Below are 1,763 nucleotides of genomic sequence, written 5' to 3'. Positions count from 1 at the left end.
GATTCATATTTATTTATGTGTTCTCCACAGGGGAGGAAATTAGGCCACTTTACTGGCCAAATGCTGGTATTTTTTACGTTTGGCTGGTAAAAAAAATCAGATACCCGCCAGTTGGCTGTTAAGCCAAAAAGTTAGTTTCCTCCCCTGCTGGCGAGTATACAAAAAAATAAAACATTCTGCAATCACTGCACTGGCAAACGGTGTGCGTCTTCTGAGTGTTCGCTTTAGTTGACAGTGCCACGAGAGCACTGCACAAGACCACCCGCGGACATATAATGTTTAATAAACGTTTGCGCAGTACTGGCCAACCCGCGGACATATAATAATAAAAGTCCCGCGGTACTAGGCTAGCCATCAGGAGCACTCGCAAACAGATAACGTTAAACACAGCAGAAGATGGAAAACAGACAGACTGACCAATGGGGAACTGCATCCAACCCTAGTACAACCCTCGAGTATAAGTTACTAAGGAAACATTTAAATCACAGAGGTGTAATGTTAGTCTACTGGAACTGTATACAGTGGTTAGCTTCTAGTTAGCGTTTTAGCTATAGCTGCTTGCTAGCTAACGTTAGCCCCGTGTGCTCAAATCAGCCAGCTAGGTGTATCTGTTATGACTATAATGTTTCCAAAAAAGCACCGGACTACGACGTAAGGTTAGACATTTTATTTCATGCTCAAAAGCCCCTGGCTTGCACATCGCAGTCACGAAAGGGGCTAGCTCAACCAGTGCACTGTGCACAACAGCACACCAACCCAACTGACGTTACCACAACACTTGACGGTACTTCACAGCACTGTCGTAAGACCACCGTGCTGTCTTAAAGGCACAGTGTGCCTACTCAGATGCATACACAACATTGACACGGCTTGACATACAAAGAAGTAATTATCACAATTAGCGATTTTTTTTGTCTGGTAAAAAATCTGTTTGGCTGGTAAAAAAAATCAGATACTCGCCAGTTGGCTGGTAAGCCAAAAAGTTAGTTTCCTCCCCTGGTTCTCCACTTGCACAACCTGAAAGTAGTCACTTCCGGCTGACTTCCGGTTGCCAATGGTACTTCCTGTCCCATCCAAATACATTGGTTTTAGCTACTTTTCTCCCCTTATTTAAACAACTTTGTCGTCACAGAGAGGCAATGAAACGTTTGTATTATTATAGTATAGAATGTATTTTATAAGCAAACGTTTGTCAGCAGGGTTTTTGGGCTGTATTTCATGTAAAAACGTTCACTGTTAGTTTACTTGCTCACGCTAATTAAGGCTAATACTGGCTAACAGAAGCTAGCGCAAGAAACGACGCCGCAAAGTATTGTTTATAGTGCATTTCTTGCCACCTTATAGCATTTGTACATTTGTATGACAGTCTATAATGCTCCCGTGAGGTTTTTCCGGACGTTTTGGTAATGATTTTCACTATAAAATCATATTTCTAAATGACAGGAAGTTGATGAAAACTGTCCGGAATAGCTTTGAGCTAACGATCTTTGCCAATGCATTGCAAGAAACAACGCCGCAAAGTATTGTTTATAGTGCATTTCTTGCCACCTTATAGCATTTGTACATTTGTATGACAGTCTATAATGCTCCCGTGAGGTTTTTCCGGACGTTTTGGTAATGATTTTCACTATAAAATCATATTTCTAAATGACAGGAAGTTGATAAACTGTCCGGACTAGCTTTGACCTAACGATCTTTGCCAATGCATTGCAAGAAACGACGCCGCAAAGTATTGTTTATAGTGCATTTCTTGCCACCTTATA

Source organism: Notolepis coatsorum (genome assembly GCF_963971535.1).
Source record: "Notolepis coatsorum genome assembly, chromosome: 14".
NCBI lineage: Eukaryota > Metazoa > Chordata > Actinopteri > Aulopiformes > Paralepididae > Notolepis > Notolepis coatsorum.
Note: the sequence above shows the minus strand (reverse complement) of the source record.